The sequence below is a fragment of the Podarcis filfolensis genome (assembly GCF_964270895.1).
Source record: "Podarcis filfolensis genome assembly, chromosome: 1".
Classification (NCBI taxonomy): Eukaryota; Metazoa; Chordata; class Lepidosauria; order Squamata; family Lacertidae; genus Podarcis; species Podarcis filfolensis.
The window spans coordinates 88,868,024-88,880,110 of NC_139604.1; the positions used below are offsets into that span (position 1 = coordinate 88,868,024).

At 42.6% G+C, this 12,087-nt stretch overlaps 1 protein-coding gene and 1 long non-coding RNA gene across 14 annotated transcripts in view; one reads left to right on the forward strand and one right to left on the reverse strand.

The window, feature by feature from the left end:
• The window catches only part of RAD51B (RAD51 paralog B), a 314,446-nt gene that overhangs the window by 252,248 nt on the left and 50,111 nt on the right, over positions 1-12,087 (forward strand). The gene's annotated exons all lie outside the window — the stretch shown is intronic.
• LOC310759085 overlaps positions 1-12,087 on the reverse strand; it is a 54,857-nt gene that overhangs the window by 11,234 nt on the left and 31,536 nt on the right. For 5 of the 6 annotated variants that reach the window (XR_014546197.1, XR_014546198.1, XR_014546199.1 and 2 more), the window contains 2 exons: positions 11,559-11,703; positions 7,323-7,494 (listed from right to left, as the gene is read on the reverse strand). This is a non-coding gene — a long non-coding RNA (uncharacterized lncRNA). Of the gene's footprint in view, positions 1-7,322; positions 7,495-11,558; positions 11,704-12,087 lie in introns of those variants that run through there. The other variant, XR_014546196.1, reaches the window with a different exon arrangement.

The window sequence follows — 12,087 nt, forward strand, 5'->3', positions numbered from 1 at the left end:
ACGCTACATTGGAGTATTGCGGAAAATTAAAATGGCATTTAGACCCAGGGGCTCAAACACTGGACCAGTGGAGAGAAACCTTTTTAAAGGAGATGCCAAAGAAAGTGTAGTTGGTAGGCTCTGCCTGGGCATTGCAGCCTTGGCAGCAGCCCAGAAATTCTGAGTGCTGATACTGGCCCTGCATCAGAAAGTTTTAGCTCTGTGCAGGGTGCCCTGCCATTACTAATCTGTTACACTTTAAACTGTTACTCTGAGGAATGAGCATTCTGACTGTTAACCACTGATAAATCCAACTCTCCATGAGTTGGTTTTATAAAATAATTTTACATTTGCAAATTTAGTGAGATCATATGCAGCATCATACATTCCTTTTACAGTATCAGTAATTACTGATGTGTCACATAGTGGATTTTTACATTCTCATTGAAATTTTCAGTTGAAACAAGGAAGATGCTTTCACTGACTTTGTAGCCACCCCTGCCTACCTATCACCCCCACAACCCCCCATGCCAACCCATTCCCTTCACACCTCACCCCCCAAAACCTTGTACACCTGGCCCATTACCCATTACCCCTTTCCCAACCCCTTCTCCTTTCTCTCACTCATTACCCAAACCATGCCCCTCTTCCCTCACAGGTCATCCAGACTAACCGACACCCCCATTCCCTGACAGATCACCCAAACCACATCCATCCCATCTTCTCACGCATCATCTGACATGGCAGCAGTGAGGTAAGGTGGAGACCAAGAAGAGGGAGGAATGGGGTCATAACAGGGGATGTAACTTGACAGAGTGGGCTTACACTCACTCTGCCAACACAGGCAGGGGCCAGGAATGGAACCCCCACACAAAATGGTTGTTGCCTGTACTTAAAAATTAATTTCCATGAGGATTTCTTCAAATTCATGAATGATATGCAGACATATGGTAAAGCAGATTTAGAAAACAGATTGGAAATAGATTTATCTGTGCATCACTAGCTGTAAACCCTGGAGGCTTTTCCATTGCTGATTTTGCATCTCATTCCAGATGCCATTGCTCCACATACACAATTGAAGGTGAGAGTTGTGACTGTTGTTGAGAAATATAGTTTTATTTGGGCATTAGTAAAAGAAGCTGGAAATGCAGGTGTCAGAACAATTCCAAAAGGCAACTTTGCTATTGAATTGAATCTGGTGGGTGGTAGGTCTGCCTGGGGCAGTTCCAGTCACCTGGCCCAGTACTCCTCCTCTCAGTAAACAGACAAGTGGGATGCTGCTGTGTTTGTGCTTGTATTAGATTTACTTATTTTTTGTTTGCTGATTTGATTTAGTGTTTTTATTTAAATTTTGGGTTGTGTATACTGGTCTGTAAATCATCCAGAGAACTTAGTTATATAGGCAGTATACAAATGTAAGAAACAATATGAAATCAGCCTTGGTGGGGCCTCTGGATCACTTCTGCCCCACAGCATTTGCCCACTAGTGTCATTTGAACTTCCTCCATCACAGCTGTTGTTTTTCATGATACATTTTGAGGCCATACCACACCTTGATGCCAATATCCACATGCATCAATACATAACAAACCGTCCTCATCTGTGTTTTCTTGTGACATTGGTGCCTAGCATACTTTGATGAATGTGAATACGTGACGGTGTATTGCCTAGGTTTTATAAGAACCGTAATGTGGGAAGCTCACACCTAGAACCCCATTGCATTGGAAGCAAACTCACAAAGCTGTCGGTTCTAATTGAAAGTTGTAGGATGTTAGTTGCTGAGCAGACTGGTTCTGGAATCTGGAGATGTCTTTAAGACAGTCTTGAAGGAAATACAACCTCCTAAATCACTGCCAAATTCAGCACTTAAGTTCCCCTAGGAAATCTCCTGTCAAGATCACAAAAGAGATGGTACAGGCTCAACAAGTTTTGACACAGTTGTACCGTGCAAGATGGATACACTTGGGTTGTTTTGCCTTCCTTAGCTTAAGAAGAACGACTACACCCATCTTGGCACACTATGTGAGGGTAAACTGCTGTATCAGGAGCTGGCTCCGTCTCTGTTCCCAAAGCAGCCAGGTAGTATTATGGGGGATTAGAGAAAAGAGAAAAAGATGGCAGAGATAATGAGCAAACCTGCCTGAGAAGCAAAGGAATGGGGGATACCCATACACTAGCAGCCTTTCCCCATCCAGTCTGCCCACAATGTGCTGTTGTGCAGAGTCTGCAGCAAAGCAGGGGAATTTGGCACTGACATGGCTCAGAATAGTCATCAGATATTTAAAACAGAGCTAGAATAACAAAGGAGCCCTTTGTAGTGTGAAGCTGCACTGAAAGCCCGACCTCCTCCCTCCCTCCCTTCCCCAGCTGGCTTGCAGGGAGCTGTGCACCAGCTAATGTACACAGTAGAGTGCAGGTTGCGGGTTAGTGTGGGTACGGGGGGGGGGGAGAAGTATTAAATCCTTTAACTGCTGTAGCATTGATAAGCATTTTATGAAGACCTGAGAAACTGCATTCAGCTCCCCTTTGATCAAACTGACTGTGCTGCTCGCTGAACGGTGCTACTCGCAGACAGAAATGGGATGCATCTATTTTTAATGCGTTATCTTTGCTGCTAGTCGCAAGTGAGACGGATGAAGGAATGTGAAATATCTCATTGATTTCCCATCACTTTGTTTTCTTACTGCAGCTCCTCTGACTTGGCAACATGGGAATTGTCACTTTTGTCTCTTCTGCATATCTCCCCTCAACCCATTTCAAGGAAATAAAGAAAAGCTTGACTTAGAATTAGTAAGTTCATATCTGTATTAATTAAATCAGGGGTTTCTGGGGCTGTTTCCAGTAAAAGCGTACAATGCAGCACCTTTCCATACTTTCTGGGATTTATTTCAGTTTATGTAGCCTGGTGATGCGGACAGGACCATTGCAGTGCTGCAACCAGCTTATTGCTCTCTTGATCCCTGTCCATCCTAGCTGGTGAAAGCCAGTCAGAGGGCTTGCCCAGATGGCTCCAGGACATGGCTATGGAGTGGTGTATTTTCCCCTTCAGCAGGCAATAGTATGTCTGCTTCTGAAGACACCCACCTGGACCTTGTGGTTTAGAACAACTTCTGCCCCGTCACAAATACCCCTTCTTGGGTAAGATGGTGAAGAGAGTGTTAGTAAGGCAGTTGCAGGACTTCCTAGAGGATACTGATTATCTGGATTCATTTGAATCTGGGTTCAGGCATGATTTTGCAAATCAGCCTTGGTCATCCTGGCGGATGGCCTGTATCAACAGCAGGACAGGGAAAGTGTGACTCTGTTCCTGTTTCTTCAGCTTTTGATACCATTGAGCACAGTAGCTTCCTGGAGCAGCTCTTTGGAATGTGTATTGGCAGCAGTATTTTACATTCCTACATTCAGCGCCATGTCCAGAGAATAGCGCTAGGAGATTGTGTCTCAAATCCATGATTCTTGTGCTATGGTGTGCCGCAGGGCACAGACTTGTCCCCAGTCCTCCTCAGCCATTGCTCAATATTAAGCCATTGGGAGCACTCATTGGGTGTCTTGGGATACAGTGTCATCAATACACTGTTGACACATAGTTCTGTTTCTCCAAAACATCTGAGTGGTGGGAGTGGGTGGCTGAACACGATCTGGACCATTTTCAGGGCTCAGTGGTGAACTGGATGAGGACCAGTATACTGAGCCTGAACCCTGAGAAGATGGAGGCACTGTATGCCACTTACAAACTTTGGGGATTAAGTGTCATATGAACAGCTTAAATAAATTAATAAAAAATCCTGGAATCTTACAATTAAGGCTGATATATAAATCTATAAATTTATATTTATATTTATAAATCCATAAATCTAAATAAAAACAAACAAATCTCACCTTGGCATCATTAGTACACTTAAAGCTAAGTATGTCAGAAATGTACTGAGATAGTTTGAAGCAAACATGTGCCAGGATATGAGTTCAACAGATCAAACATTTGTAATTCCATAGGGAAGATTTAAAAAAACTAGGATGATTTTCTTGCTATTTGCACATTATGCACTAGAGGCCTATCCTTAGTGATAAGAGCAGTGTCTCGTACACTGGACAGATCTATCTTGAAGGAGGTGAAGATAGGAGGTTACGTCTGGGTTGCACCACAATCCTATACTTGGCCGCTCAGAAGTAAGCCCTATTGAGTGTAGTACAGCTGACTTCCAGCTAAGTCGGTATAAGATTGCAGCCTTAATTTGATATTCCTTCCTTATGGTTCAGTTATCTTGCTTGTATGGCATGGTGCGATACAGAGGGAGCTTTTAGGCGTGAAGAAAGGGAGAGAAAAAAGGGGAAATCTTGTAAAGTTGAATAGAGGGACGAGGCCTTTACTTTGGGGGAAGTCCTGGTCTGCTTTTGACTTGGGAATTTGCAGAATACAGAAAATGATGAGTGATGCAAGTGAGATGCTGGCTGCTGCTTTAGGACAGGTGGGTGGCATTATAGTAGGTTCCAAGGCTCTGGAATATTCAAATAGCATATTTGACTGCCAGTCCCCAACTTCTCCCTTCATGGGGAGTCTGTGAGTGCTTCATCTCATGGGCTCTAGAGAATCTATGGGGCATTGCCAAGAGAAAGATGAGACATGAGACCGAGCAGTGCAGAAGAGCTGAAGGCTGCTATTGAAGCATCCTGGTCTTCAGTAACAGCTCAGGAGTGCCACAGGCTGATAGCATCCATGCCACGCCGCATTGAGACAGTAGTTGATGCAAAAGGGGCCCAAACCAAGTACTGAGTACATATGCATGCTTCTACTTCTCAGAGGTCCAATATTGCTCTATTTGCAGTCCTTGTTTTGCTGATTTCATTTAATATTCTAATTTTCTGAGATTGTTAATTTGGGGTTTTCATCAGCTATACGCCATGATCATCACAATTATAACAAATAAAGGCTTGACATATCTCGCTTGGCATGCCGTGAGTCTATCTCATATATTAGTTTCACCTTTTAAGCTGAATTACTGAAATAAATGAACTTTTCCACGATATTCTAATTTTCCGAGTTTCAACTGTACTCCTAATTTGAGAGGGAGTGGTGTTAATGGAGGGCTATTGGTTGTGGGACATCAATTCAATGTAGAGACTATGGCTGAACATCCCACCAAACAAGACCTTGCTAAGGTGGCACTTGGCAACCCATTTTAATTTGCTGATTGGTCAAGAATCCCATCAGCAAAAGTGTGAAGCCATGGAACCTCCAGATTATGTCCTTTTAACAGCTACAGTGGTACCTCGGGTTAAGAACTTAATTCGTTCTGGAGGTCCATTTTTAACCTGAAACTGTTCTTAACCTGAGGTATCACTTTAGCTAATGCGGCCTCCCGCTGCCACACGATTTCTGTTCTCATCCTGAAGCAAAGTTCTTAACCCAAGGTACTATTTCTGGGTTAGTGGAGTCTGTAACCTGAAGCATCTGTAACCCGAGGTACCACTGTACAGCTAAAGTGAAGAAAAGAAAGTTGCTTTTAGTAATTGTGGAAATTTAAGGAAGAAGAAGCAGGAAGATGGGGAAGTGTATGCATGTTTGATGGATTTGGGACAGGCATCTGGAATTGGATCAAAGAAATGGTTTAAGCCTGGTTTAGATATCAGAGTATATGATGGTGATGATCTAGACAGACTGAAACAGATGGAGGATTCAGAAGTTACCATGAGGCAAATAGAAGCATTTTCTGAAGGCATTAAGAAATTGACTTACATGTTAAGACAAAATGCTGCAAGACTTTGCTACTCACTTTCCTAGTGCCAGTATAACAGATGAGGATTCAATTGTGGTCCCACTCACAGTGACCCCTTCCCCGGGAGCAAGACCTAGTCTAAGGTGAACAAACTGGACAAGGAAACGTTTTGGGATTTGAAATTGGCCACAATTCCAGATGTAGGTAAGATTTGACTTGGGTGTGTGATCCTCCCAGCCTACTGGTGGAGGGCTGAGGCATGAGAGTCGATCATGGGATACTGGGTCCATCACAAGATGCAGAATTATACGGATGGCCCTCCCTTGTCACTGAAAGAAGCTCTATGACCCATCTGCCGCACGCCTTGGATTTTGGACAGAGACTTCCAACTAGACCCTTCCAATGGGGTACCCCTGTGATTGAGCTGTTCAGAGGTGGGGATGAGGCACCACTTCACCCCAATGTAAGACGAAGGATTCCACTCCAATGCCCAGACCCACCAAAGTTGTGACTATTGCTATGGGGAAGCCAAAACCTGCAAATGGGGCCAATCTGTTTGCCAGTAAATTCCATCCTGGCTCCAAAGAGAACCACAGCAAACAATTAAAGAACCACAGCAAAGCCATAATTGCATAGCCTAGAAGAGAAACCGTTACTATAGAACAAGCCGCAAAGCATGAATATGAGGGAGGGATGGGAGGGGGTGCTCTTCAGTTGATCACAGTCCTGAGGTCAGGGGCAGCTGGCTTTTTAAGGCCAGAGAGCGGACCAGAGTGAAACCTGCTCCACTCTGGTCTGCTGCCAAGCCCCACCTCCAAGGCCTGGCTTGATTGGCCAGAATTTAAAATTGGGACTGGCGGGAACTACCATCTTCCTCTTTTTCTGGAAAAATAGCACTGAGCAAAGCCAAACTATTATTTACCAATTATTATGCAGTCTCCTTGCTGCTTTAATAATTGGGGAGGGGGGAGTACCATAGCTGTCACCTTTTCCCTTCTCTTGCGAGGAATCCTATTCGGAATAAGGGAATTTCCCTTTTAAAAAGGGAAACGTTGATAGCTATGGGGAGTACTATTCCAGTACCTCTTTTGTGCAAGGGATCAGTCATCTTACAGTGCTGTTTGTAAGCTTTTATGCCATATCCTGTGAACTACTGCCTTGGCATAGCTAAGAACCTTCATAGCTAAGGAGGGATTTGAGCCTTGAGTTTCCTACATCTAATACCAACATCTAGCTACCATGCTAGAGATAAATACGCTTTTCAGTTGCAGGTACTGTTAGGCAAAGAGTTTATTTTATTAGGAAATTAGCCCACCATGATCCCTAAATTCACATAGCTTAAATGTGACAGCCTCTTCTAAGGCCTTTGGTGTGCAGTACTTGGTGATTAGGGGGTAATTCCACCCCACCCCATGTTGATCTATTCCTTCTGCAGTGATTACAGGGAGGGGAAGCAATTAATTATTTCCTTTCCTATAGCAGGCACGTTGGCCAATTGCTGAAGCACTGGTAATCCCAAACGACAAACTTACATTCAGAATCTACTCACAAGCCATAATAGTTTGTCATTTTTTCTTTTATTGTAATTAGATAGAAAGAAAGTGCTTTGGGTAACTAAGTTGGTTCATTTGGGGGAGAAAGTTCAGCACTGGTAAGAGTATGCTTTTGTCCATGATGGCAGATTCAGTCAGTTTCTCTGGATCTACAGATACTTTCCCCCTTTTTTCTTGAGGTGTGAGCGGAATCAGGGAGCTGGTTCAGCAGTTTTTATGACATGTCCCATTCTTCTTGCTCCTTCTTACTTTCTGAAAGGAAGAGATGGGGATTCTGTAGTTGCATGCTCTACATTTTAGAACCAAGTCCCTTAAAATTATATTTGCAGTGCCTTTTTCAATAGATTGGTCTCAGAAACACTCCAGTTTTTCCTCCCTCTTTTATAGCCTCCTCACTCATTGTGCCTACGGCTGAGGAAGTTATCCAGGCATCCTTGTTTGATACAATATTGTATAACAAAACGCCTTATTTTCATAATTTCCTCTATTGGACTCCTCCAGCTAGGCAAAGACTTCTGATTCTGTGGATATTTCCATCTGTAATACCCTTCCTGGCACAGTTCCTTCTTCTTATGAGCCTTCTTGGCAAGGCAATAGCAATCAAGCCTTGCTTTCCATTCTGGCCTGGCAGCAGAATTATTAAAACTGTGGAGGCTTCTGGTGCAGGAAATTGTGCCATTTTCTTTGTCCTCATCCGAATTATTGCTTGGTCTCTGGCACCATGTCATGGAACCAGTCAGAATTGGTACCATATTTATTTATTATTTTCCAGGAAACAGCAAACACTGAGCGACAGCACATAGAGGACAGCAGCAACTCCCCCCCCCCTTCTTAGCATGAAGTGTACTTGGGAAGGAAGAGACTTTAGATATCAATGGAGTTGTGTGTCTGTAGATGCTGCAAAAGTATAGTTGTTACTATGGGGAAAGAAACAGGAATGAAAGGGTGCAGGCCAACTGAGTTTATAAAATTGGCTTCTTCATACCATGCCTGGATTCAAAAGAAGCCCCCCAAGGGGTTGTGTGAATTGGCCCCATATTGACCAAAAACAAAGGATAGTGAGAAACTGAAGTATCTGTTGTTTCTTTTCTTCCAAAACTTGATGAAATTGCATTTGTTATTAGGGTTGTGCTTGAAATGATAAAAAATGATCACCAAGGACAAGTCTCCTATAGCTTGTAACCTGCTGGTGCTAGTTAGACTGTAATTTGCAAAGACAGCAATATTCTAAAAGGGTACACCTGAAGCAATTCCCACAAAATAGTCTATCTGAAGCGTCACTGTCTTGGGAATATATGGGAGCAGAAGAGGTGGGGGAGACTTAATTATTTACTTAAACAATAAATTGTTTTTCCATACAAAGGAAAGTTCTAAGGAATTCTGATTTTTCTCATAAGTTTTGTTCTTAAAATTTAAATAAGATGGCAGAGTAGTAGTCAGGTTGCAATAATTTTTTTAAAGGGTGAGGTTGAAGGCCTAAGGAGCGAAGCTGCAGGTGTCTTCCTCCGGGGAATTTATAATACCTGCTATTTGTTGCATTCAGGGCCCATTTTAAAGCCAGTCCCCCCCCCCCCACAATTTCTGCTTCTGAAGAATGCGTAAGAGCCTGGAGGACGTGATCTCTGGCAATTAATAGCAGGATAGAGGGGGATGGGTGTGCTCACGGGAAAGGATCTTCCCTTTTCAATTTGAATGGTAGGATTTGAGTGAGAAACTTCATAAAATAATTTATGGAGATCTATATGATATAGCCTAGGAAAAATGTTTATATCTGTATATAAAAAGAGAACCATGAGTTGGATCCAGAGATCCTATGAGTTGAGTTCTGGTCACGGCCAGGACTATCCTAAGTAACCAAACGCAGCTTTTGCAGATTTAATTTTCACCCTAGATCCTCCTACACTGATCTCCTCTGAGGGGACGCTGTGGAACAGTCTTGGAGGTGGCACAGGAGCTTGTAGGGATAAAGTGGAATTAGTGGGAGTTGGCTTTCCCACACACACTGTTTTAGCTGCATCCTCACTGATCTAATGCACATTTTCTCTGTCCTGTGTCTTAATGTGCATTGAGATATATGTCAGTGTAACCGTCCATACTGTTTTTAAGCAACCCAACATGGATAGTACTATACCAAGCTTTCCAAATAAATGGCATAAGTCAGATTCTATAGGAGAATAGTGGCGGATTTTCTCTTCAAACTTAAGGCTTCTAGATCAACACATTGCTGTAGCTCGTGTAGTTCAGATAAAAAAATAATCCAAAGTCTGTGCAACAACTCCCCACCCCCAAACCCTAAAATCAGTTTCCTGATAATGTAAATATGGATATTTTTCCTTGTTTTCTACAATTTATTCTTCTACTCTTACAATTTTTGATAATTCTGGTTTTGCGATGGTTCAGGAAAGACAAAGGACACTGAACCCTGCTCTTAAGATAGTACTAGAAATTTTGTTCCAGACACCTCTAAGTTTCTAAGATTACACCCAACATCAGCCACTTGCTGATCATAAGATCTAGAAACTTGATATTTAAAAAAAAGCTGAATGCTGGGGTCACTGCTGCAATCTACATTCCTATGGAATGTTTTCTGCATTCCTATGGAAATTACCAGGACTAGCAAAAAGAAAAGGGATAGTGATAACTTTTTAAGTTATTTATTTCTCAGTTTTTAGAGAGAATCAACCAAGTGTTTAAGAAAAGTCCCTGTTAAGTTTGAAAGCAGCACAATCTCCTGATTATTTCAATATATGTATAGCTGAACAAGGGGGCAGGTGAAGGGCCCCAACATCTTCACACAAGGGTTGATTACAGGCTGCAGCTAGCCTTTTGCTGTTGTGCAAATTTAATACAGTTTTAAGCAATTGCTTCAGATGTCCTTGCAAACAAAATGTTGCACAATGATTTTTAACTGACTCATATTAATATAGAAAAAGAGAAGCGAGGTTGTTAAGCAAGCTGCTTATGAGGCATGAGAGGTTGCAATCTGCTCTGTAAGTTCACACATATGTTTGGGTGTTTCCATATAAGTCAGTGAAGTGCTGTTGTAAATTAACAATAAAGGAAATGAATATTTTTGTTTAAAAACAAGGCAGAAAATTGAAGTGGAGACCTGCAAAAGGTATAACAGTATTTTCTTCCGAGTGTGCCTAAGGGGAAACCCTCTGAACTGCAACTATAGCGGATTGTATTCCGTGATGAAGCTTCTTGAGGAACCCTCAGAATAGAACATGTCTATCCATTTGGGTGTGGTGCTTGACTGTTGGGGCAGCCCTTGTTTTGAGCTGTTTTTTAGAGCCGGGCCCGTTCACTTCAAACATTTTTTAAAAATATGGATGCGGAGAACAAAGCTACCTCTTTTCAGAAAAGGCATGTCAAACTCTTGTAACCCACCAAGACCTTCTTTTTCTATAATGATGGGGGGGGGGGGGATGTTACGCCTTCCCAGTATTTTAGCCCTGAATAATGTAGTGCTTCTTTTGAGAGAGAAATTTAAGGCTTACTGATCTTGGGGCAGAGGCTTGAATCACTCACTGGTAAATGAAAGGCTGAGTTTAGTCAATTATTATTATTATTATTATTATTATTATTATTATTATTATTATTATTATCTCTCCCATGACCACAGCCTGAAGAATTTCTGACATAAATTTATCACTGCAAACTCAGGGAGATATCTCTAGAATCCTATACATCACTCATTTCTCTCCCCCCCCCCCGTCTACTGCTTTCCCTTGTGACTAACAGGGGTCAGCAACCTTTCTCAGCTGTGGGCCAGTCCACCGTCCCTCAGACCATGTGGTGGGCCGGACTATATTTTTTTGGGGGGGGGGGAATGAACGAATTCCTATGCCCCACAAATAACCCAGAGATGCATTTTAAATAACAGCACACATTTTATTCATGTAAAAACACCAGGCAAGCCCCACAAATAACCCAGAGATGCATTGTAAATAAAAGGACTCATGTAAAAACACGCTGATTCCTGGACCGTCCGTGGGCCGGATTGAGAAAGAGATTGGGCCACATCCAGCCCACAGGCCTTAGGTTGCCTACCCCTGGACTAAAGTAGGAGAAAATGAAAATGAGAAAGAAAGAGGTAATGCAGGGATAGGGAACATGTGATCATCCAGATATTAATGAACTGCATCTCCCATCATCCCCTGAGCATTGGCCATGGTGGCTGTGGCTGAGGGAATCAAACAACATCTGGAGGACCACATGTTCCCCCATCCCTGGAGAAAGGAAACAGACGGTTATGGGACAGGGTATTAGTGAATGAACTCAATCAGTAAAGTGCAACCGGTTCTAGAACTTAGAGCTGTCTTGTTACATAGAATCCTACATCTTCGCCCCTCCTCTCCATCTCCATAAGAAAGAGGACATTTCCTTTTATACGAATACTGAAAATTTGGAGATGGTAGCTTATGCATTTCTACGGAGACGATGCCCCTTTGCAGCTGCAAACTTGGATAACAATACAATAAGGTAGGAATCAGAACCTAAGAGAGAGGCATTGGGACCTGATGCCACGAATAATAAACATTTGAGCTGCCCTGATTTTAAAGGAGGGCATGTTGAGAACACTTCTACCAATGAAAGAAGAACAAATTCTGCTTCCTTAACTCCCTCCCTGGTGATTTTAGCACATTTTGCTCATCTTCCAGGTCAGATTGTTCCTCCAGTGACCTAATCTGGGAAGAATAGCTCCCCACATACCCAGACTGATCTTCTCTCAACCACAGGCAGCAAAATCATGTGGAGTTCCTGGCAAAGGGATTTCCATGTATTTTTTTAAAATGAAAGAAAATATATTTTACTAGATAGTTTGTAGAGCTTTCTCT